Source organism: Falco peregrinus, chromosome 4, assembly GCF_023634155.1.
Source record: "Falco peregrinus isolate bFalPer1 chromosome 4, bFalPer1.pri, whole genome shotgun sequence".
Lineage (NCBI taxonomy): Eukaryota > Metazoa > Chordata > Aves > Falconiformes > Falconidae > Falco > Falco peregrinus.
The window spans coordinates 39,404,324-39,429,159 of record NC_073724.1 but is presented as its reverse complement, the minus strand read 5'-3'; the positions used below and the strand labels follow the sequence as shown (position 1 = coordinate 39,429,159).

The 24,836-nt window shown below is 60.7% G+C and overlaps 1 protein-coding gene across 1 annotated transcript in view; it reads left to right on the top strand.

The window, feature by feature from the left end:
* Positions 1 to 4,270: 4,270 nt before the first annotated feature.
* Positions 4,271 to 24,836, top strand: part of BCOR (BCL6 corepressor) — an 83,286-nt gene continuing 62,720 nt past the window's right edge. Inside the window, exon 1 of the mRNA XM_055801903.1 lies at positions 4,271 to 4,506. The gene's annotated coding sequence lies outside the window, so the exon portion shown is untranslated. The remainder of the gene's footprint in view (positions 4,507 to 24,836) is intronic.

Genomic DNA, 24,836 nt, shown 5'->3' with positions numbered 1-24,836 from the left:
CTTTATTTTAACGGAACAACGGAGCGCGGCGAGCAAACTGCTGCTCCGCGCAGGGCAAGAAAAATGGGTTTTTAATAGGCAAGGTCGGCGTGCTTGGCAGCCGGCCACCGCGGCCGGGGAAATAAACAAACAGAGGAGCTGCGACTTCAGGTCGGAGCAGAAGTTGCGCTCCCGGCGTGATGAGCCCGCGGCACGGTCCGCAGGGCGAGCATGCAGCCGCGCGGAGCAGCGCCGGCCCCCCCCGCCCAGTCCCCCACCTCGCCACGCTCGGCGGCTCCGGGGCCGGCGCGCCGGCTTCCCCGCGGCCCTGGTACTGGAGCGGGCCGGGGGCGAGCTGCCGGGCGCGGTGCCGCCGGGCTGGCAGCGGGCGGGGGCAGCTGGCCGCCCTTGTTTACCGCGCTCTGGCGCTGGTGCACACCTAACCGCTGCCGTGCGGCGCGGCCGGCCCCGGGGACGCAAGGAGGGAGAGATGGAGGGAGGGGGAGTGGAGCCGCCCGTTCGCGAAGCGGCAGGACGGCGTCTGCCGGAGGCTTCCCAGCAGTGCCCGCCGGGCTCCTGCTCCGCCGCCGGGTCGGCAGAGCTCGGCGGTGCCGGCACCGCTGGCCGCACCGCGGGGGCGCCGCGCTCCCGCTCTCGCCGCGCGTTCCGGGCTCGGTGCCGAGCACTCCCGGCTGCTGCGCACCAGCCTCCCTGCTGCCTCCCGCCGCCGCCTCGCTCGATCCCGGCTCTGCAGGCGGCCGCGCAGCGCGGACCCCGCACTCTCCCCAACGGCACCGGCCGCCTTGCCTCTTCCCGCCGCTCGCGGAGGGGCCGGGGGCTAGGTGAGGGGTGGGCGTCCTCGTTCCTCCGGTCGCTAGACCCCCACAAGTCTCTTTCCAAGCCTCTTCGCAGCGCTGCACAGCCCCTGCTCGGTTGGGGGCCGCCTTAACGCCCCGTGTGGGCCTGCACTGTCCGCAGGCCCCCATCTGAGTAGGGGCTGTGCAGTCTCTCTGCTCGGGGAGGGTTTGGGGGGCACCGCCACCTCTTCAGCACCCGGCGACAAACCGGGGCTGTGAAGCCACGCTGCCCCCGGGGGGTAGGGGGCGAAGGGACTGGCCCGGCGGTGCCCTCGGGAGAGGAGGGCGAAGGGAGCCGGTGCAGGAGAGCAGAGAGCGAAGTCCAAGCCTGGGGAAGTCGGACCGGAGCTCGGGGAGAGGCCGGTAACCCCCGCCCCGGCGGTCACAACCCTTTCCCGGCACGGCGGGGGCAGGGGAGCACTTTTCGGCGCTGCCCTCGGCTCCCACCGCAGCACGGCCCGGACTGGGTCCCCGGTACGCCGGGAGGAGGCTCGGGAGACGAGCCACGCACCCCAAGTTCCCACGGAGCCGCGGCCTGGTCTCCCAGCGCTGCTCCACCGTCACGGTCATCCCCCACGCACAGGCGGCAGAGGGCAGAGCCCGCCCCCCCCCCCCCCCCCCCGCTCCCCCAGCGCAGGGCTCGCAGCTGGGCGCGGAGACAACGGGGGCTGCCACCGGGACGGGCGCCGGGCAGGGCGGCGGCTGTCAGCGGCGCTCCCGCTCCTCGCCGCCCGGGCAGCTGCCAGCGCTCTGGCAGATCGCTCTGCAGACGGCTCCCCAGGCCTCCTGCAAGGGCTGAGAGGGGTCACAGGAGTAGCTGAACAGTGCGGGAGGCCGGGCCGACGGAGGGCAGCTCAGCCGAGCCGGGGAGAGCGGGGACCGGCCAGGGTGGAGGAAAGGGAGAGGTGCAAAGAGCCGGGGCGGGGTGGGGTGGGGGGAGGGGGCGACGACGACCGGCAAAACCATCAGCCTGCAAAATGCTGAGTTGGCAGCATGCCGAGAAGCTGGGGAGCCCTGCAGTCCCGAGAGCCAGGGAAGGGGCGATGAAGAAGCAGCCTGAATGGGGCAAAGACTGTCTCTTACAGACCTGGCGTAACCTATCGCTTAAAATAATCTGGTTTCACCTTCTAGTGCCGGGGTGTACCTGCAAGGTAGTCTCTGCCTTTCTGTCTCCCGTCCCATTATTCCAGTACAGTCTAATCCTTGTGTTGTGACCTACAGCAGCGCTCTGATTTATTTTTAATGCGTTCCGATTCCTGTTCCGTTGTCAAGAGATACATTGAGATTCATTTTCCATCCCCTGCTTTTCAGACCTCTGTTCTGCTGGAGGGACCCGCCAATAGAGTTTAATTCGATTTGATATGATCTAATGAACACCTTTATCTTTTGTTTTTAGCAGGAGGATAGAAAATACAACCGCATTCAGCTTTTGCTAAATCAGACACGTTTCCCACCGAAATTCTATCTGGTGACACACACTCACTGTAACATTTCATTAACAACCCCCTTGATATATTGATTTTTAATATTTGTATTAAATGTTGTGTAAAATTGAACTCAGGCGTTAGAAGAGATTGTGCAAGTCACGAGACATGACTCCTACTTAATTGTTATTTTTTTCGGTCCTGGAACAACAGTTGGAAAGAGGCCAGCAGAAGAAGAAAAAAAATTAAAAATAAATTGTCCACGGCAGGCCGGGGGTGGTGGTGGTGGTGGGTAAAGGGCAGCTCCCGGGAAAGCGCGGGGGAGATAGGGAGAAAGCGCAGCCCCTGGAGAGCGCGGGCAACAGGGCCCGGCCGCCCCCCCGCCGTGCCCCCAGCCCCCGCCTGCGCGCCCCCGCCTGCCCCGGCGCCCCGGGCCGCGGCGGCCAGCCGGTTCCCCGCTCCTTCCCGTGCTCTCCCTGCTCACTCGCTACGCGTCGCCTCCCTCCCTGCCGCTCCATATGGTTTCTCCCCTCCTCCTCCTCTTCTTCTCCCCCCTCCATGTTGTCTCCGTGACTCTCCCCGCTCCATGTTATGCCTCCGGCCCCCGGGGGACCGTTTCCTTGCCGCGGCGTGGAGGGGCCCTGCAGCGCGGCCTTGCAGCGCGGCCCGGCCGGGCCGGGATGCCTGAGGGGCTCGGCAGGGCCAGCACACAGCGCGGAGGGGCGGGGGGGGGGGGGGTACCGCAGGGGAAGGTTGGGGGTCAGGAGAGGGTCGTGGGAGGGGTGCCAGCCAAAACTCCGGGCCAGAGAGTTTCGCGGGTGTGCGGGAGAAGCGCTTAAAGAAGTTTATCTCTCTCACGCTCCCCCCCCCCTCTTGCTTGCTTTCCCTCCACCCCCCTTCTGCCACCCCCCACCCCCCGGAATACGAGGCATTCAGAGATCAACATAATTCACCTGCATCAGAAAAAACCTCGCGAGCTATAAACTAGCGGCTGATCCTCCGCTTAGACTAGTGTTTAGCCGTTCATGCATCATGAGTGTCAAATAAATGCCTGATTGAGGCCCTCAGCGGAGGAATTAGCTTTCCTTGTGCTGGAAATGCATAATAGAGAAAGTGCTGAGGCATCCTCCCCGGAGTGAGCTCGGGCTCCGCTCCCTGCGCTCCCCGTTTCGGGAGCTTTCCCTGCCGCGCCCCGGCTCCGGCCCCCCCGCCCATCGCCCGCCCTTATCAGCGAGCCCAGCTGGCCAGGGGTGAGGGGAGCTTTCCGGGGGGTCTCGGACCGAGGTGGCCGGGCTGGGGGCAGAGGGAGCAGCCGAGCATCCCCCCCGGCGCTGCGGGGGCTCGGCGGGCCGAGGCGGGGGGAGCAGCGCGGGGGGGGGGGCTCCCCTCAACGGTTTGCTTGTCGCTTGGCCGCCCTTCCGCGCCGGAGGCCTCATCCTGCCGACGGGTACGACCCAGCCCCGAAGTTTGGTGGGGAAGCGGGTGGGTGGGGGGGGAGGGGAGCCGGGCCGGTGCGGCGCTTGGCTCCGCCGCCCCGGCCGCCCTCCGCGGCTCAGCGCCGGGCTCGCTGCCCGGACGGGGCCCGAGTACCCCCGGGCGGGGGATGCCGCCGGCGCTGGGCGGGCTCCCGAGGCACACAGGGTTAACCGCTCCGCGGCCGGGAGGAGCGGTTAAAGTGCACGGGCTGCAGATGCTTTTCAGGCCTCGGTGTCTACCGTTTTAAATTAAAAAAATACACCCGGCCCGATCATGCACCAGTGACCTGCAATTTCCCCTTCTCTTCAAACTGAAATATGGCCAAACTATCTTCAAGTTAACTTAGGGGCTGGGGACCGAGGCGGGGGAGGTGGAGGGGGGGGCAAAGAGGAAATCGCTCGGGGTTGAGATCTCTGTGTCAAGTTTCATCCCCTCCTGACATTTCTGGCTCCGCGCCAAAGTCCTGAAAATGGAAAACTAGGGAAGGGCGGGGGGTGGGGGGGAAGCAGGCCAGAGCTCTCTGCAGAGCGGCAGTAGCGAGAGGCTCTGGCCAAGAGGGATGCATGAGCGAGCCCGTCTGAGCGGAGCGCGGCGGCATCTTCCGCCATCCATTCCGCCGCCCAAGCGCGTGGAAAGCTGCCGGCCGCTGCCATTGTTACCGGCGGGCGATGCGGGGACCGGAGCAGCCGCTCCGGCGAGAGATAAATAGCCCCTGACAGCGCCTCTTCGCACCCACAGCTCAGCAGATTGCACTCGGCGGACGGCCGCAGGTCTGTGTCGCTCCCTTTCGCGGGAGTCCCTTTAAATCACCGCCCCCCCCTCACCTCTCAAGGGGGGATGCTGCCCACCTTCCCCCCCTTTCCTCCCTCGCCCCGCATGCCCTCCTCTGCCCGCTCCCCCTCCCGCAGCCGGCCACGGCCCCTCTGCCACGGCTCGGCACGGCGCGGAGCCACCGGCACGGCGCGGAGCCCCGCCGGGGGGGCGGGGGGGAGAGAGAGAAAAGTCTCTGCTGAAACACTTTCGGCAGGCAGCGCCTTTGCCAGGAGGGGTCTCAGCGCCAGGTCTTTTGTCTTGGGGCCTTCCTCTGCGTCCCCCGGGGTGGCTGGCGGCTCTCCCGGGGAGAGCCTCCGGGGAAAGCGTCGGGGCGTCCCGGGCTGCCGCCGTGGGCAACAGCGCCCTGGACCCCTGCTGCCCGCGCCCCGTCGGCACTCCGTGCACGCTCGCCCGCCTCCCCGTTCCCCTCTCCCGCCGCGGGAGCCGAGGGATTCGGGTCGAGCCCTGCCCTCCGGAGCCCCGTCGTGCCCGCGCCGCCCCTTCCCACGGGGAGCGTGACGGTGGCCCGAGGGGGTGTGTGTCCCTCGCCAGCCGTGGTGCTCCCCTCCACCTGCCAGCCCAGAAAGGAGGCCCGGGGCCAACGCTGGTAGCCAAAGCGCTACTTTCTAGCTGCCCGCCCCCCCCCCCCCCCCGCGCGCCCGGCAGCACCGGGGCGAAGCGGCCGGGCATGTGCGCTCGGGAGCCTCCGGGCACTTCTCCGGGCTGCCTTCCCCCGAGACACCGGGGAGCGCCACGTACCCTGCGGGCGCTTGCGAGCGGCTCGGCGTGGGGCGAGCCCGCACTTTTTATGTTTTCCAGCGTCCCTCTTCACAACCCCCGCCCTAGCCGAGGCCGAGCCGGGGTGGGGGGTTGTGCGAGACGAGGTTATCGCCAGCCCGAGTCATTATTTCCAGGCCGGCTGCCGCGGGAGTCTCTCCCAGGTGGAGCTGGTGCGGCCGGCCGATACGCGGGGAGACAAAGGCGGGAGCCCGGGCCGTCCGGAGCCCCGCGGCGCGGACAAGTGCGGGTGCTGCCAGGTTGGGGTCGAGCCCCCCGCCGCCGGCGGGGCTTGGCCGGGGCCGCGGGGTACTGCCGCCGCCCCGGGGAGCGCGGGCTGGGGTTTCCGAACGCGTCTTTCTAGTTACATTGAATGCACTTTCAGGCGATTGTTTTCCCTTTCCACTTGTTTGTCTCCTGCTAGTCTCGTAAACTGCCTCATGATTTATTACCTAGGCTAAGTGCTTAATTTGTGAATATGAAACAGATTAAAAGGAGATCGGCGTATTTTAGCAGGCAGGCCAGAGCAAAGCCCGGCAGCTGTTTCGAGTTTGTAGGCATCTCCAACCTCGTGTTAAGCAGGCTAGCCTGCTAGTGATCAAGGGGGTATCCCCGGGCTCTCTCTGAGGCCCACCGCTGCCGGCTCCCCGTGCGCACGGCTGGCGTGGAGACCGGCTGCGGGTTGGGGGGGAGGGGGGGGGGGGCACGGGACACAACGATGCCGTCCGTCAAAGCGACACCCGCGGCTCTGGGATTCAGGACCTGCTGCGTCCCCACCAAAGGCAGGCTGGCTCTGCCGGGAGGGCCCAGCAGGCACGCAGAGGGTTAACGACGACTCTGCCCTCTCCTTCAAAGGACTCACTCGAGATAGAGTAAATACGGTCGGGGCGGGTGTGTGTGTGTGGGTGCCGCTCAGGCCACATGATGCAAAAGTAAGACAAGCACACTCCGGAGAACAAAGGCTTCCTACCCCCTTCCTCCCCCTCCCCCCAAAATCTGTCTTAATTCTGCAAGTAAACTTGAGCAGCTATAAAACAAAGGGGAACGATGGAAGTTATAGCCAAGGGATAATCAAAATAAATACCTTTGATGCAGTCCAAGCACGCACTGTGTATTTTCTGGAGCCCCCCTACCCTCAGCTAGGCGGGACATCGCAGGCTCCAGCCACGACAGGGTTGATGTGCACCGCCGGGTTTGTGGCTCGGGTCGATTTATGCCACGTCCTGCAGCCCAGGGCACACCCGCTGCCCGAGGCCAGCACCACCGGGCAGGCAGGCTGGCCGGGGCCGCGCCGTCGGGGCTGGGGCCGGGACCAGCGCTGGGAGCAGCAGCAGCGGGGCAGGGCTGCCCCGGGTGTCCCATGGGGCCAGCTGGCCGGGAGGACTGCGGGGCCGGCAGACGTCCCGGTAAGACATGCCCTGGTCCCCGAGGAGGCTGTGAAACACAGCGTGGGGTTGGGAGCGGTGTCTGGCTCCGCAATGAGCTGTGCCCCGGCCCCGCGGGAGCCCTACAGGAGCCAGCCAGGGTGGTTTGGCCCCCCGACCCGGTGGTGGCCCCAGCTCCGGGTCATGCAAGAGACACCTCCCTGCCCACCACGACCCCCTGCTCCCGACTGCCCCGCGTTTGCAGAGCAGGCCAGCTACTTTAATGCTTGTCACCAGCAGCCTGGGGCAATTCCCAGTCCCAGTACCCCACAGAGCCTGCTTCCCTAGCTCCTGCCTTGGCCCTTGGGGGAGATTGTAATGCGTGGGGGATGGCAGAGGAAGCCAAGGGGGAAAGCAGCAAGCCAGCAGCCTGTGCAGCCAAGCACACAGCGAGGCCTGCTGAGTACAAAGCATTGCTGCTAAGCCCAAAAGCCAGAGAGAGGCAAAAATCTATAACCTGCCCTGTACCTCTGAGCGCCACTTAAGAACCAGGAGCAAGAGCACTGTGTCGCTCCCGCTGGAGCACAGCGGACAGGGCTGGCTAGGAGGTAAATGACTCATGTGCCCTTGTTGTACCTCAAGCAGTTGCTCTGGCACTGCAGATGCGGCTGCTATTGGAGCTGTGGAGGAAGTGGGAGATGTGGAAAGGCTCTGGCCAGCACATGGGGCCAAGCTGTGGGGTGGCATATGTGTAGGCAGGTTGAGCCCTGGTCTGTTGTGGGGTGGGAGAGCAAAAGACCCCGTGCACACAGCATTTAGAAGGACCCCTGTGTATGCTTGTGTGAAGATGTCAGAGTAACCCTTGACTGGGGAAAGCAGAGTATAAGCTGTGGCTGGGAAGCAGTCCTGTCGGTACATGTGAGTGAGGGCTTGGGGACCACCCCCTCCCGTGGCAAGGAAGCACCTGAAGGAAGAGTGCAAGAACAAGACAACAGCGGATGTGTGTGTGTCTGCACAACTCTTTCAGGTTGGCTTGAGATGAGGTCCTTCTTCCGTATTTGGGGCAAGGTTTGTGGCTGGAACCCATTTCCCAGGGGCCTGATGGGGTTTGGGTGTAGTTGGCAGGTCCCCTGCTTTGTGACAGGAGAGATACTGTGTAGGTATTAATACGCCACTGCTGCTTGTAGCCCTGGGTCTTGTTCACTGACTGAAGGTAGGACTGAAAGTTTTGAGCAACCTGAAGAGTGGTAGGCAAAAATGGCCCTAGGGTCTCCGCATGTCTTTTTAGGTTCTGCACAGAGCTGTTCTCTGGCTAGGTACTTCCAGCATTTTAGCAGGGAGAGAAAAACCCAGGCTTGTGTCACGATGGTAGGATACAGTGCTTTTCTCTTCAAGCAGTGTACGTAACAGGAAGTCAGGGAAAAAAAGACAGTGGCAATGGAAAAGGAAAGAAAACATTTCCAACTTGTTGCCTTGGCCTTTGCAGTCATCCCTACCTTGGGGAGGGCTATGGCCACAGTGTTAAGCCTTGGTTACGCTGCTGAAGTTCACCATGCTAAAAGTCACCTGGTCCCTCAAGCGCTCTTGTAAAGCACTCCAGGTCCCCATAGAAAATGGTTTGCGTGTGCTTAAAACTATGTGAATTGGATTTGCTTCCAACAGTGCATAATGCCAGTTTCAGCCTGATCCTGTCTGGCTTTCATTGAATTAACGCCTGGATGGATCAAAGTCCCAATGTCTCAGACCAAAATGGTTCAGATAGTCCTCCTGCTGCTGTCCTTTGCTGCCCTGAAGGCATTTTGAAATCTTGGAAGTGCTGTTATGTGGTGATGGCTAGGCCTCAGAAACAAAGCAGTGGAGAACACTACTAAAGTAGAACTGGCAAACCCCAATGGCTTGGGACAGTCGGCAGGGACACCGAAAGGTATGAAAGCTGCTTCAGTTTGGAGCACAGGTGCACCCCAGGCTCCTTTCTCACCCCAGCCCTCTCCTGCCAGTACTAGCTGGCTGCAGGCACCCCATCCCTGCTAGCCTGCAGGCCTTCTTGCAGCTGGGCTTCCACCTTTGTCATTTGCCCAGTAATGGTTTGTCAGGTCGCAAAGTCTCTCTTTTTCACCACTTCCTAACATCTTATTGCCTCCAGAATGCTCCCGAGAAGGGGAAAAATTATTTCAGAAGTCCTGTCACCAGGAACTCTTCAAGACCTCTACATGACCACGTAAACCATGTCTTCATATTCTTACAACCTCTGTTTATGCTGCCTGTCTGGGCACTGTTTAGATTTGTAAGCTCTTTGGGGTATGACTCTGTCTTGCATCATCTAATTACTGTGGCTATCATCTAAACACAAAGCAGCAGGGCTAAGTTTTGGGCAAGGGTAAGGCTCAGGATGTGTAGAGATAAATAGGGTAATCGACACACGCTGAATTTCAGTGATATTTTATCTTTCCAGGTTCACAAGTATTGTGTTACCTGACAGCAGCTTTAGTGTGCTGGGCACTCTCTAGGCACAGAAGGCAGATTGTTCCTGCCTGCCCAAAAAACGAAAGCAAAACTGCGAAAGCTACAATAGCAGCTGACCAGGAGAGCAATGCTGGTGGTACAGGGAGGCAGGGGAGCTCCTGGCTTCAGCCAGGGGCTCCTTTGCCACAGCTCTCTGAGGCCACCACTCCCAAAGCTGATACCCTGCAGTTAGAAGAGAACAGTGTGTGTTTGTATGCGTGTGTTCATGTGAATGTAATTTTGTTTCTACATAATGTGGATTACCTTTCTTTTGGCAGCAAATCCGTTCAGGGGTTTAGAGAAAACGAGAAATCCTGCAGCCGTTCCCTCCCTGGGAAAGGGCATGTCTTCTGTTGCTTTCTCTGCTCCTTTTTCGGAGCAGTCCCCAAACACACTTTTTCCTAGCTCAGTGTCTGATCTCACCTTGAGAGCCTGCCCGCTTTTGGGGTGGATCGCTCTCACATGGGCAACAGCAGGAAAATGCAAGGAATAAGGCACAGCAGGTGAGGAGCTGCTTGGATGAATGGGAGGAGAAGGGAACCGAGGTGTAAGGTGTGGAAGCAGCCCACCCTAGTGCAACAGCATTGCCCTGAGTGGCACTAATAGGGGGGCTACGGCCCCAGAGCCCTTCAGGAACCCCTCCTTCCAGGGAGATTGGGTGTGCTGCAGGTGCAGGACACCAAACAGGCCCCTTTCTTCTGAACCCTGGTAGGACTGCTTGGCTTTGCAAAGTGTGAAGGCAACCTTGTCGGGAAAGAGAGCTCCATTGATTTAAATGCAAAATTACCCTCCTGCAGTTCTAATTTCCCAGGCGAGGGCCATGCAGGCTCTGAAAACATGAAAGTTGTTGATGTATTGGTTCAATTAATTTTTAAAATAAGTTTTAATGCTATTTGTTTCAAATTTGATAGGAAAGTACTGTAGATTTTTCCAAGCAAAGACGGAGGTGAGCGCAGATGGGGTGTGTGTTTCACATAGCCTTGAAAAGAGGGCTTAAAAGAGCTATTCGTTTAAGTACCAGGCCTCCACGCAGGGATGAGTGAGACCCGTGGTGAAAGAAAAAGACCTGAACATCTGTATTTGCTAAGTGGCACTGGCAGCAGTCAGCCAGCTTGCCGAGAAGAGCAGAGATGTGGGTGTGAGGCCCAGCGGAGACTGCTGGGTCCCTGGTGCTTTCTAAAAGGAAATAATAGCTTGTGGGGGAACCCTTTCTGGTGGCCTTGGCTCCCATGACCCCATTCTGATGTATGATATTTAAACAAGAAAATGTCAATATTGGTTTTCCACATACGGCCTCGTTCTGCTCTCCATGAAAACTAATGACAAACCCCTTGGAGGGTTGGAGGAGAGCAGACCCCAAAACAGTTGCTCAGACCCTAGTACTGTTGGCTGCAGCAGCCTGGAAGGAAGAAAGAGCAGGTTGTCACAAGTGGTTGGGCAATGTGTACTTGCAGGGTAAATTCAAAAGAAAAGCAATCCCATCCTGTGGTACGCAGTGCCTCAAAGCTGTAGGTCTGATGGTTTGAATTATTATTGCTTTTTAAAATTATAAATTGCATTTGGTACAGCGAGTGAGGATAATGTGCTGCTTACTAGAATTAAGTGCAACTCAAGGGTGTTTTGTTACAACAAAGGTGACCTCTCTGTGCTCGCTTTTTCATGGTCAGGGCTAACAGAGAATTTGATTTGAACCTGATGTCTATCTAGCAGTGGTTTTGGAAAGGAATTATGCCAATTGTATGAGAAGATATCCATAACTGGGCCATCAGATACATCTTCTGATACATATGTCTTCTGAGGTAGGAAAGTGTAAGTCATAGGAAGAGAGGGCAAGCGTGTCTGACTCATAGTAAAATGAGGGCACATGGAAAGTATAAACGGAGGACTGCTACTAGTAGGACATAAGGGTTGTGCCATGTGTCATGGGAAAAATAATTTTATTGTGGATAATTAAAGTTTAAAGGGGCAGTTGTGGTGCAGCTGCACGGCACAGAACATGAGGTGGGGCAGGTACACAAAAGCAACTTAACCTTTAATCTTGTGCTGCCCTTGTCCTGGTGTTGGTTCAGGTAGGCTGAGCCTCTCCTGAGTGTTGCAGTAGCAGCTTCAAGGTCCTCTAACATAACACGAACTTCATCATAGTTCACCCCAGGGTAAAAAGCATAGCTACGCAGGCTTTACGCTGTATTGGCACCATGTCCCTGGAGGCAGTAGCAGAGTAAGTAGTGTACAAGTCCCTTTAATCAGCTCTGTGCAGATGGGGAATCACTTCTATATGACAACCAGCTTTCCTGGGCAGGTCGTAGCTGCCTTCCCACTAGAAGGTGCCTGTGGTGCAGGTGCACTATGCTTACTTGGTCTCCAGCATGTACCACGACCTCTGCTAGGGCAGAGGTGTCAGTGGGAACAGCCTGGGGAATTCAGTGAGCTAGGAGATGCCACAGGCCAGTCTGATTGCCTTTGACCAGAAAAGCACTTTTGGTCTGATGCACGACTGTGACATCATGATCAATGTGATTCTCCAACTGGGACTGTGGAAAAAGAGCTATCATTTGGGAGGAAAATAAATAAACAAAAGAGTGTGGCTCAGGTATGAGTCCTGCTAGGAGCACAAGGATAGTGTATGAAGCTGAGGTCCTGCCATTTCTAAGACCGTGTCTGTACTGTATGATTTTCTGCTTTTGAGAATACAAATGATACGGAAGGAGATCTTCGGGGCTGTGTTTCACTCCTGTTATATGAAGTCCACCACAATGCAGTCCTAGTGACAGCTGAGGCTTTTGGGAGCCAGTCTGACTCAAATAATCCAGGGCATCTCAGCTACAGCTCAGGCCACCTCTGGAGTCCAGGTTTGCGGCACCTGGTGGAATGGCACTCACTGCATGCAGTGTTTCCTGATGTAATTTGAGGAGATCAGAGACTGAGAAGGTACTGGAGCAGTGGAGTTAATGCTGTGGCACATGGATCTTGGTCCTCTGAGATCCTGCTGTTCCATGATGCTGTTGCACAGCAAGGCTATCTGAGAAGCTGAGGTAGACTGAAAAATGGATGGATATCACCAGGATGGGCAGAGGAAGGGCAGCTCCTGTTTCTTTATTGGAGGACATGTTTCATCTGGTATCTGGTGGGACAGCTCTACCATGCTTAATGTCTGTCTTTTGGAGCAGATGTTCATGTGAAGGTGGATGGGAAATGGGCTCGAGTGTGAAAGCGGACTGCTGTGGTTGAAGAAGCCCTCATGGAAGTTGTCTGTGAACCATCTGGGGAGGAGTGTCTCAAAACTGAGCCCACCACAGACACTGAAAGGATTGAACTACCCCGACTCTTGCTGGAATTTACCTGGGGCTTCCACATTGCAAGAGAGGAAGAGGGAAAAGAGGGAATGGTGTAGTGGAGCTCTGTCTATGTGCTTCTCTATTAGTGCACAGCCAGGGCTACTGCCATTGTGAGAATATGCAGCAGTTTCTTCTTACAGACAAAAGGAAAAATATATGAAGCCCTACTGAAGAGTAGGGCTGATGGAGCACTGCAAAAGCCTCAGCTAGAAAAACTAAGCTAGCTCTGCAGTTTGGTCAAGTGATGCTCAGTGTTGTGAATTTGATGAACAACACTAGTCTGCATGAAGACAGGCGACTTTTTAAATGGGGTTTTAATAAAGTCAGTATTGCTAAGGCTATCTATAAAGGTAATCTGCATGGGGTTTTAAACAAGTAAACTTAATGATGCCATTAATGCTTCTGACATGAATGAGACCATTGCTGGAATACCGTGTCTGGCTCTGTTGTGGTGTTTGCATGTTAAAAGTGCATTGGCAAATTAATACTGGATCAGAAAAGAGCTACAAGAGTGATTCAAGGTCTGGGAATCGCATCTTATTGCAAAAGACTAAAAGAAATCCCATCTATTAATTTATCCAAGAGGAGGCTATGACTTGGTTTGATCATAGTCTTTAAGTGCCCTAAGTGTCTCTATGGGGAGATTTCTGATAGTAGAGATCTCTTTAATGTGGCAGACAAAGGCATAATGAGATCCTATGTTGGAAAATGAAGCTCTATGAATTCTGAGCAGAAATAGGTGCATTAAAAAAAAAAAGGGGGGGGGACATAATCGCAGGAACAACTGAGGCAAGCAGTGGGTTTTCTGTTACTTAAAAGTCTTCAGAGCAAGACTGAATACCAGGTTAAAAGCTCAGCCAGAGTTTGTGAGTCTGATACAAGAACGTGTGGCTGAAATTCACTGGCTCATGGTATGTAGCAGGTCAAACCAGCTGATCGTAACGTTCTGTTCTCGGTTTAAAAAAATCTATAAATTAGGTATTTCACATCCCCTGAGCCCCGATATTACTGGAGGTCTTGAAGGAATGCATTATAAGCTGTCATCATTTAATTGTAAGCAAGCAGGGGGATTGCCTTTTTTTTTTCCATTAATAAAACTTCTTTTTCAAGAGCTCGTTAGGCACTGGAGTTAACCAGCTGTTAAGAAACACGACAACATTTTAAAAACAGTTAAAATAATTCTCCTTCTCCTGTTTGCTCAGCTTTGTTTTGCAGTGGCACAATTTCATCAATGCTGCTTCTCTAGAAAACATTGCAAATTCCAGCAAAATAAAAAAATCCAACCTAAGCACTTGGGGTAGCTCCCTTGCTCTGTGCCCTCTTTCACATGCATCCCTTCATCTCACAGATATGTTGCAGGCTTTCTCTCTGGACCGTGCACAAGCAGAGCAGAGTCCATCCGTTTTGTAGTGCAGGCCCCTCACATAGGTGGGAATCCATTGTCTGTGACAGGAGCGCTTGGCCTACGGAGCTCTTGCCTTGTCTGAGTGAATGGTGGGGAAGGGAAAAAAAAGGTATTCCAGAAATTATGCAAGCTATTAACCTCCTTGAGGTTTCATAAAATGGCCTCCAGCAAATGGTCAGAATGTTTTTCTTACTCGGAGAGTAGCTTTCAAGACAGAGCAAACTTTCTTAGTATCTCTTCGAAGGGGGGAGGGGAGGGCGAGGGGAAGAAGATAAAAAATCCCAGCCATGGCTCTCGGGAGTCTTGAAAATCATATCCACGGTTGCGTGGACATACTAAACCTATGATACATGCAGTGCCTCGTCACTCTCGGTTTTATCAAAACTGAAACAAGAGGTAGTAAGGAGCGCAGCAAAAGATGGAGTTCACAGTCGCTCGGGGACTGCGCTCCCGTCGGCGGGAGCACCCCCCCCAGCCGCCGCCGCTGCTGCCCCCCGCAGCGTCTGATGTGCAGGCGGTGATCAGCGAGCCGGGGAAGCGGGGCTCGGCGGGGCGGCCGGGGCGCCGCGGCCTCCCGGGGCGCGGGCGGGGAGGTCGGCGGGGAGCCGAGCAGCCGGGGAGAAGGTGAACCCGGAGCCGAGCGGGGCACAAACCCATCAGTCGCACATAACTGGGGAAGACGCTTGGCCTCGCCATGACAACCGGCGGCCCGGGCTGCTCCCACGTCCCGCCGCCTCCCCCGGGAACCCCTTTCCGTCCCCTTTCCCGGTGTTTGGGGAATGCGGGGCTGCAGAGACGAGCCCGGTGCGGGTAACAAAAGGGGATGAAAGGAGCTCTGTAGTTCACTTTACACGTCCGAGAGGCATTTTCATGCTCCGTAATGAGAAAGGATCATTCCGAGGAAGTTCAGATCAAAGGGAAGAGCATCCCGGACATTTGCATAATTTCCGGATTTCGGAGCACGGGCAGCCGAGCGCCGACAGCCCAACCTGGGCACCGCACCGGGGGCTGCTCCTCGCCTCGCCCGGGGGCGCCGGGGAGGCCCGGAGAGAGGGCAGGCTGCAGACCGTGCTCCCGCAGGGAGACGGCGAGGCCTGCCCCGGGAGCGGCCATACGGAGGCCGCGGGGCCCCAAGCGGGACGCTGGGGCACGGTTCCGGTGCCCGACGTCAGGGAGCCCTCGGGGGCCCCGAAGGGCGAGAACCCCCCGGTGCGCGGCCAAGCGGTACCCGGGTCCCCGGGGGCCGCCCCCCGTTGCTGCCGTTGTGACGGTGGTGCCGCTGGGGATCGGCTCCCTGCTCCCACCCGGCGACATCTGCGCCGCGGAGCCAGCACGTCGCCTCCACGGGCGGATGGCGGATGGCTGCCGGCCCGGTGGCTCGCACCGCCACCAGCGAGCTGGGATAAAGGGATTAAACCGCACGCTCGCTCCGGCGGCCGGGGGGGCACTGGGCTGGCTCCAGCCTCCTCCCCCCCCCCCCCCCCGGCGCCTGCACCCCGGCCCCGCGGCGCTGGCCCCGTCCGGCCCTAGCAGCGGGGAGGCACCGGCGCGCCCGCGGTGGCTCATTGTTCCCATAACCAGCCGGGGCTGCCGCAGGCGGCCGCGGTGCTCGGGGCGACGGCGCTCGCTGCTGCTGCTGCTACCGGGGAGGGGATGCCCGGGGACACCCTTTTCAGCCATTTTAAAGCGGCAAAGCTGGCGTCCCGCTGCGGCTGCCCCGGCCGCCCTCCTCGAGCCGAGCCCACTCCGTGCCCGGCCGTCGCTCTTGGAGATGCGGCGCTCCACCCCACTCCGAAGCCCGCACCTCCCGCACACGCCCCTCCCCTGCGGTCCCTGGGCGACCCCCCCCCACCCGGCCGCTTAGCGGGGACACCGCGCTGCCCCCGCGCCATGTCCCGGGGATGCGGCCAGCCCCGGCTCCTGCTCCCGCTGGGGTGCAGCCAGCCCCCCTGCCCCAGTCCCGAGTCACGGTCCAGCCCGTCCCCGGCCAAGCCGCAGACCGGGATGCAGCTGGACCGTGCCCCAGCCCCGGCTTGGGATGCAGGCAGCCCTGGGCCGGGGTGCAGCCTCCTCGGGAGCCCCGCAGCTTCTCGCCGCACTGGCCGGGCCCGGGCGGGTTGGCCGGGCGCCAGGGAGGTGAGGTTAGCCTCGGAGCTGGCTGGCGGATGGCATGTTATTGTGAAAAGAGAGCGGGGAAGGCAAATAGGAGCATGGCACGGTATAGGCTCGCCACGTGACCGAAATGTGTTTATCTCGCCCCGGAGAAGCCGGGCTGCCTGCGGAGGCCAACCTTGCTCTCATGGCACAGGCGCGACTCCCGTGGCTGTGGACGGGGCTGGGCCCTGCGAGAGAGCAGAGACCACTTCTGTTTGCTTTTGCTGTCGCTTCGGCTTTTATCATTTGCCTTGTCATTCATCATCAACCTCTCTAGGTCTCCCTCCCCCTTGTCGCCCCGTCGTGTCCCCCCCCCGTCCCCCCCGCCGCCTCCCCCAGGGTCAGTCAGGAAAAGATTGGGAATCCATCTGAGGAGCGAGACAGGGAAAGAAGGGTCGGATGGAGATGCGGCTGGGGCGCGCGGGGGCTGGGCGGATAAAAGCAGCTGCGTGCAGAACAAAGGTGCTGGAGGGTGGCTTTTGGTGGTGGAGCAGAACCTCGTAAATGAGAGATTTCCGTTCACAAGACTCCGCTTGCACAGTTTCTGTCCTGCCCTTGAACTGACAAGCGAATATCTGCATCGCAACCAGAAAGTAAATCACACCGAGCCTGGCTCGGGGAGGGAGCGCACAACGCTCCAGTCGGTTGCTAAGTGCGAAAAAGTGGAAGATTTCAGCTTCCCAGCGCAGCCCCGCTTCTCCGATACAATATTTACTTTGGGAGCCCGGCGAAATACGCTCAGTATTTATTACGCAGAGTGCCGGAGCAAGCTCGCATTTGCGTGATTAGGAGCAAGCGGAGGAGCGGCCGTGGCGCGGCATATCAAAGCGAGCCCGCCTTGGCAGGGCTCCCAGGCAGGGCTTTACTGGCACCCGCGGGATTCCGCGGGGCAGGGCGAGCGCGGCCCGGGCGGCGGCGGCGGCGGCTGCCGCTCCCCGCCGCCGGGGCACGGGGGGGGCCCGCAGCCCTTCGCGGGAGGCCAAAAGCGAACGTCGTTCCTGCCGTGGGCCACGCGTTAACGAGGCGCAGCGGCTGGGCTGGGCCGGGCTCTGCCCGCGGGCTCTGCGCTCCGCGGCATCAGCTGCGGCCAGCCGGCCGGTAATCTCATTAGTGTCGTCGCGTTTGGGGAGAAAAGCGCCCGCCGTCCCCGCCCGGCCTCGGGAGAGTAGACAAAGGTCTGCGAGGCAAGGCCCCGCGGCCGTGCCACGGCGGGCCGGCCCTGTTAATGTTCAATCGGGAGCGGGGGAGCAGTGCCGATCTCCTGGCTCCGCGCTGGGGGGGGCGCCGACCCCTGCTCGCCGCTGCCGGCCAGGCTGTGCCGGGGCCGGTCCAGCGCAACGCGCCTCTCCGTCTTGCCCCATCGGGATATTTTCTGCTTGGAAGTTATGCTAAAATAACATTTGTGTGCACGTTAATGATTTATTTATGTGGCTAATAATGCTCACATTCTCGCTGATATTTGTCTAGGCGAAAGACCAGCTGCGAAATGCCCCGCAGCTGTAGCCAGTGCTAGAACAGAGTGCCTTGGAACCAGAAATCAATGCTCCTGAAATGAACAAGTGGACAACTTATTAGGCTCAGTCACTCCACACGCCGTCCCCTGATAACGAATAGATGAAGTAGGCACTGGAGAAAGGAAGCGTCTGGGAAGGCCACACATGCCCACTCCTTCGCGGAGAGGCCGGGTAATTCCGCGGGGCAAAGCTGGCCGCACGGACATCCCCGGGCAGGGCAGGGGCTGCGACACGGCACTGGCAGGCTGCTTGGGGTTAGATGGTGATAAATACGGCGAGCGCCCGGGAGAACGGCTCCAGGAGTCATTGATGAAGGTGTCCGGTTTCCTTGCTGCTCCAGAAAGCAGAACCGACAGGTTCAGCGAGATCACGTAATCGTGGCGTCTCTGCCTAGAAACAGTCGCGCTAATTTTGCATTTTTACCATCCACGGGGAGGAAAAATACCTGTCCTCCCGCAATGCAAATCCTTACACAAATAGATCTGCGGGCGCACAGGGAGCCGCTGCCAGCCTGACCTCCAAACCAGGAGTCGCTGGGCCCGGATTCAGAGCGACCGGCCAGCAGCAGCACACCCCGGCAGCACACGAGATTGTGCAAACTCCCCAGCAGCCCCTCGCAACTCGCTGCTGGCTGAGGAAGGTCCGAGCAGGAGCCTGCGGTTAATCTCCGAGGCCTTCATGCATCCCTGGCGAGCAGCGCCACAGCGCTAAGTGCAATTAACATAACAGACACTAAAATAGGAGAGAGCGGCGCTGAATTTAATTTGCAGGCTTTAAAAAAAAAAGGAAAAAAAAAACCCCACAACTTAGCACTTGGAACGATCTGGTGATGAACGTGGAGAACGAGGTGGAAGGCGGTGGAACAGCCCTCCTGCCTCGGGGAGGGGCCGCGGTCAGTCCCGGGGACCCGCTCCGGGAGCCGGGACCACCTTGGTGCGCGCAGCACCGTAAAACATTTCTAGACAGGTAAACTCCTCCGACGGGGCTGCCCCCGCCGCGCAGCCCCAGCGCAGCTCCCCCCCCGCCCAGCGGGAGCTCCCACAGCGCGGGGGCAGCCGCAGCGTGACCAGGTCGCCGGGGCGGGCAGGCACCTCCCGGAGCCTCCTTCCTGCCCCCCGACACGCACGCTCCGCGATCCGGCTGCTTCCCTGCCCCCGCTGCCTGGGGGGAGAGAGAGGAAATGGGAGGGGGGGGGAAGAAGCGGCGGGGTAACCCCCTCCCCGCGCTTCCTCACATATTCCCCCCCGCCCCCCGCAAACTGCCTCCCAGTAGGGCAGAAGTTCACAAAAGAGCGAGACAGAGAGGGGAAGATCGAGGTTTCCGAGAAAAGAGAGGCGAAAAGAGCGAGATAGAGATTAAAAAAAATTCTAAAAACGTCGCAACCGAGGGAGACCCACCGATCGGCTGGGAAGCCTGTGGTATCCGGCCGGGGGAGAGGGGGGGAAGGAAGGGAGAAAAGAGGGTTTTAAAGAAACTGGAAGGCAAAAGCTGTTGGGGAGGAAGTGTAAACCGAGAGGAAGGCTGGGGGAGGGGAGAGAGCGCCATCTTTTCATGTCACAGTCACAGAGACAGCGCTGGGCTCGGCCACAGCGTCTTGGTTTCTTTTTAACAGCGGAAAACGTGCGATTAGCAGGCAGACGGGCGGAGACTACCAACCCTGCGCGCACGCACAGCCCGCAGCTCTGTCTCCTTGCCGTGTAATCCCAGCGCTCAGCGCTGCTGCACCCCCTCATTAAAAAACCGGAGATTTCCTCCTCCTCCTCCGCTCTCCGAGGAAAACAACGCCCGCCACCGCCTGAACCCGGGCAGCGCCGCCCGCACCGCACCGCTCGCCCGGAGGCCGCCCGGGGGCCCCGCGCTCCCCACCGCCCGGCCCTGCCTGAGGGCTGCGCGGTCCCCGCCGCTCGGCCCCTGCCCCCCCGCGAGAGGCTTATGCTCATTCCCACCCCAGGGGGCCGCCCCCGGGGGGTGCACGGCGGGGGGCTGCCTACAGCTCCCCCCCTACCCTGTTTCCCGTCCTCGAGGGCTGCTGCTACCCCTCTGCCAGGGCGGCTGCTCGCCGCTTCCCCCTCCCGTGCCCTTCCTTTATCCATCCTGAGAGCGAGGGTGGGGTGCGCCGAGCCGGGGCTCCCCGCGCTGGGGCCAGTAGCGAGGAGCAGCGCTGGGATCCCCCGGGACCCAGCAATCCCGCGGCGGAGCCGGGCACTGCCGCCCACGGCCCCATGAACGGCGCTTTATTCCGCAGCGCTCAAACCCCTCATTGTGTTTGGTAGAATCACCTGCCTCCTCTGGAGCCGGGCGATTAATTTAATGCGATACAGAGCGCGCTCCGTTCCGGCCCCTCCTCGGCGGGGAGATCTCCGCCGGGCGCTCCCCCCGCAGTCGCGGGGCGGAGGAGGGGCACGGCACGGTACGGTACGGCACGGCACAGCGAGGCGGGCTGGCATCCTCCGAGCACCGGCTCTCCCGGCGGCGCCCGGGGAAACCTTCCCCGCGCGGTAGCGGCGGCGGCAGCTCCGATCGGAGTCGCACAAGCAGCCGCCGCGCAGACCTGCTCGGTGCCCGGGGGGGGCTGCGAGGCGGGCGGGGGCCGAGCCGTGCCTGGCGAAGGGATTTGCTGGGTCGTTGGCTGCGCCTGGGGAAAGGCGGGAGGGCGGGGGGGGGGTTGGCTGTGCCTAGCGATGGGGGATTTGAGAGGGAAGGGGAGGGGGTGGCTGGGCTCGGTGGAAAGCGGGGGGGGGGGGGGGGGGCTGGCTGCCGCGACTGCTGGGGACGGTGGCTGTTATTATTGTTATTACTGTTATTGTTATTTTTAGGGGACGGCGGTGGTGGGAGCGGGGGGGGGGGGCGGGCCCTGCTCTGCGGGGGGCGATGTGGAAGGGGGGCTGCCGGCTGTGCCCGCGGAGGGGGCATGAGGTGAGGGCGGTGGGAGAAGCGTCTCCTCTGTTTCTAATAAAGGAAACGACTTTTATTGAACGATAAATGCAGGGGAACGAAAGTCGTGTGGGTGCGCCTGGTGGGGGCGATTGATTTGGCGGAGAGAAAGGGGGGGAGGCAGCTGCCCGTGCCGGCGCGGGGTGTTTGGGGCGGGGGGCGCGCAGCGGCGAGGGGCCGGCTGGCCTCGGCTGCCTCCTGCCCGGGGGGGATGTCGGGGAGGGGGCGTTGGCCGCCCCGCTGGAAGGGGGCGAGGGCTGCCCCTGTTCGTGAGGGGGCTGGAGAGGGGGAGAGCGGGATGCTCGCGGTGGGGGGTCCGGAGGGAGGGGGGGGCGTAGGCCGTGGGGTGGTGTCGCCTGCCCCCTCGGGCAGGGGGGGCTGAGGGGGAGGTGTCGGCTGCGCCTTGCCAGTTGGGATTTGATAGGGGCGGTAGGAGACACGTCTCCTGTTTCTAATAAAGGAATCGGCTTTTATTGAAGGATAAATGCAGAGAACCAAAGTCGTGTGGGCTGCAGCCGCCGAGCTTCGTTAGCTGCCGATGTGACTGTGAAGATAAAACGCTCCACAATAACTCGAGCGCGAAGAGCGCCGGGGATGGGGATGTGTGCTCCCCGCCGGCCCCGGCCCTGCGCCCCCACCGCGCCCTACGGCCCTGGCCCCGCGGCGGAAGGTGCCCGGGGAGCTTCAGACCGGGCTAACGGCTCGGCCTTGGGACTTGGCCAAGTTTCTCTGACTTAGGGGAACTCTGGGGATGAGTAATCTCTCCAGGCTAGGGTTTGGGAAGGTGGTGGGTTTTTTTTTCGCTAGCTCGCTCTCTTCTTTTTTCCCCTTGTCATCAGCTGCTGACCCACTCACTTCGAGAGCGCGGCACCGACGGGTTTCTGAGAAGGGCGGTGGGAGGAGACGGGGGATGCGGTGAGCCCGGTGAGGCCCCCCCACCGCCTCAGCTCCCCACCGAGCCACCCCGGCTATGTTGTGGCCCCGACCACTTCGGGGGTGCGGGGCGTCCCTGCTCTCCCGGCTCCCGTGCAGGGCCCTGGATGTGGCTTTGCCGGGGGATGAGGGGATGCCCACCCGCCCACACCACACACACTCCACTGCCTGGCGTGGAGGCCGGTGCGGAGGTTTCCCAGGGCAGTGAGGGCACGGCATAGCCGCGCCTTGCCCTCGGGGAGCTGTTGGGAAGCGTTTCCTACTCGGCACCTCGGCTTATCTCAGGTGGCGACGGCTCGAGGACGGGAGGGGGGAACTCCGGGCCCGGGGGGAAGCCCCCGGGGACGGAGAGGCAGCGCGTAGGCCCGGCCGTGGCCGCGGCGGCGGCAGGCGTGGGCGCACTGAGCCCCGCTGCCCGGCGGCCGGGGAGGAGCAGTGCCCGCATCCTGCCCGCGGGGCGGGCGCGGTGGGGCCCTGCCCGGTGCCGCGGAGGGCAGGCCCGCCGCCGTGTAGCGTCGGGCGCCGTGCCCGCCCGCGGCCTCCGAGTGTGCCTGCCGGGCGGTGGAGCGTGGGGGCGGCCGCTGGGTAGGGAAGCGGCTGGAGGGGCTGCGGGGGGGAAGCATAAGCGAGTCGACGCCGAGCGCGGCCGCCGCCAACAGATCCTGCAGCTTGGCTGGGGGCAGGCAGGCGGGGGAGCATCGCCGTCCCGATGCCGTCGGGGGTGCTGCAGCGAAACGACCTGGAAAAGGCAGCCCGGCTGTCGTTCTGCCTCACCCGCCGCCGCGTGTGCTGGCCGGCGTGGGGCTTCCCCCCAGCGCAGCTCCTTGCCGGCTTTACGGGCAGCGAGGGGCCAGTAAGGCGGGCCGCATCCCCCGCCTGCGACGGGGGAGGCGGGCGGGCAGGGCCGGGGAGCGCCGCGGAGCGGGGCGCGCTGCTAATCTCCGAGCCTGGCAGGTTTCAGTCCTCAGATTACCTGCGTGTTTGGCAATTTCCGAGAGGCGCGCTGGGAGGCGGCTGCTGCCCTGGTTTGGGTACCGCGATGGCAGGGGGGGACGGCGGGGGGGGACAGGGACGCGACGTTGGGAGATGAAGTGGGAACGGGGTTTTAAATGGCATTTCTGTACGGAAAATACTTTTATTTTCCCTTGGTTTTTTGAAGCTGCTTTCGAAATGAACATTTTCTGCGATAAGAGGTGACCGATCAGAATCGCTGGGGGGAGGCTGTAAGCAGACGTTTTGCCCCAGCTTACTGTTATCTTATCTTTCACACTTGCAGGGCGAAAAAGTGGCTTATCTTTATACCCACCCCCCTCTCGCCTTAATTGCTAAAAACACTGTGAAGTGTTAAGTACAGGACTAAAGAATGTCTCCGCGTGTCTGCCATGCGAGTGATGGGGGGGGGGGGGGGGATCCGAATTGAAAAATTAGGGACTTTTCTCTGGAAAAGTACACACGTGTACACACCGAGAGCCTCTCCCTGCCCCCGCTCCACTGCCGCTTTGATGTTGCAGGCTCCAATTTCATATGTATGCACCCCGGCGAGCCACCCGCTGCTGCGGGCTTCCAGCCGGGGCGCAAATCCCGCTCGGCACGGCGGCGAGCCCGGGGGCCGCGGGCTCGGAGGCTGGCGGAGGCCTCCGCTGTCACCTCTGGGGCGAGTGAATAACCCCAGTGTTTATGAACCCGGGTGCAGAATTGGTATTCAGCGCCGAGCCACGGCATCGTCTCCTCGCATTCTCTCCCCACCCCCTCCGAAACAAAACACAACACAAAAACAAAACCAGAAGGAGGACGGAGGTGATTCATCGACTGTATCCAATTATTAACATACAAGCTGTAGTCTGCACAAACACACCTTCAAACCATGGCGGTTCCCCCGGCCGCCGTATTATATTTAAACCCAGGAGCGTGCTGACTGCCGTGCCTCCGCCGAGCCGCCGCTCGCTGCCGCTCCTTCCCAGGCCGCCGAGGGACGGAGACGGGGCGCAGCCGGCGCCCCCCGGGGCTGAGGGACCCCACCGGGAAAAGGGGGCGCAGCCCCCGGCTCCCGCGCATCGCCTTCAGAGTCGAAGGCTCAACCTCTCCCACACTGCTCTCCGGCCGGGCCAGGGGTTTTGTCTGGCTTCAGCCCTTGTCCTCGGTCTGCGCCTCCCCGCCGAGCCCCCCCCCCGCGCCGCCCGCTGCCCCCCGCCGCGCTGGGGGGAGGCGAGGAGAGCGACAACCTCGCCGGCGCTATTTTTACTCCTCTTCAGACTTGTGCGGCGCACGCCCCCTCCCCTGCAGGGCCTTGCCTAGCGGCTGCATCTCCCCGCTGGCAGGAGCGGCCGGGGCTGCCGGCGGCCCTGCTTTCACCTCCTCCTGGCCGGCCGGCCCGCCCGCCCCGCCGCCGGCAGCGCCCGGCCCCCGCGCCCGGGGCAGGGGCCCGCAGCAGCGCTCTGCCCGAGGGGACGGGGCGGGGGCGGGGTGGGGGGGGGTGGGGGGGGACGGGACACAGGCGCGCCGCAAGCAGACAAAATGGCCGAGGTATGCAAGTGGGAGAGGTGGAGGGGGCAGCTCGCAGCTAGCTTGCCCTTATCCTGCAGCGGGCTGCCGCCCCCCTTTCTTACCCCGGGCAGGGGCCGTGCCTCCAGCCCGTCCCCCCGCGGCCGCCCCTGTGGGCTCGGCGCTGCGCCTTCCCCACCGAGCTCTGCACGGGCCGGCAAGCGCTTCCCCCGCCGCGGCGGCAGCCGGCCCCGGGCGGCGGGCGGCAGGCCGAGCTTCCCGGCTGGAGGCTGGCCGAGGCGTGCGTGTGTTTGTTTGCCTGCTTGTCCCTCCCGGGCTGTCCGGTCCGAGCGGCAAACGGGGCCCGGAGGATCACGGGCATCTCCGCTCTTCAGTGGATCGGGGAAGAGGCGCGGAGCAAAGCAAACACAACCGGAGAGATTTGTCATTCGGCTTTGTAAGAAAGATAGCGGCGCTTAGTCCATGAACCGAGCGCGTCTCGGGCTCTTCTGGGGAGAGGGAGAGAAAATAATGGATCTCCTGTCAACAGAGTAGCCATGAACTACGAAGTAAAATTATAGTACTTCTGCTATGCAAAACCCCCTTGATTGCACGGGGAGTTTGCATGTCGGTGTAACAATATGCTGGCACCGTGTCAGGTCTGAAAGCGGTGCAGACCCTGTATAACGCCAATTGAGGCTTGTCTTGTTTTGTTATTCAGATTTCTACACTTCCATTAAATTCCACTGCCTTACAATAAGCAATGATAAAGGTCTGATTTAAGACACACTCAAGCAGGGCAATTCAGAGCTTAGGACAGTGATCTGTTATTTATAGGCTTTTCCTAGCACTCATCACCAGGCTGTCTGAGCACCTCGCTCGCATTAA